This window comes from Trachymyrmex cornetzi, unplaced genomic scaffold (genome assembly GCF_001594075.2).
Source record: "Trachymyrmex cornetzi isolate Tcor2-1 unplaced genomic scaffold, Tcor1.1 scaffold1023, whole genome shotgun sequence".
Classification (NCBI taxonomy): Eukaryota; Metazoa; Arthropoda; class Insecta; order Hymenoptera; family Formicidae; genus Trachymyrmex; species Trachymyrmex cornetzi.
The window spans coordinates 65,562-65,790 of NW_017295569.1; positions in this window are offsets into that span (position 1 = coordinate 65,562).

Consider the following 229-nt stretch of genomic DNA (forward strand, 5'->3'; position numbering starts at 1 on the left):
CCGCTGTACACGCTATTTCATATCCCTACCATCTTTTTCTTTTCACGCTCAAAAACCATTTTACATATCGCATGATCTAATGATGACATCATCAATGCGATTTGATATAAATACGACGTTACCAAATAGTCAGGGAATGGAAAGTTATTTTTTAAAAGTAACAAGTTACAGTTACTCGTTACCGAGTAGGAAAAGTAACAAGTTACCGTTACTAGTTACCGATTTTTAA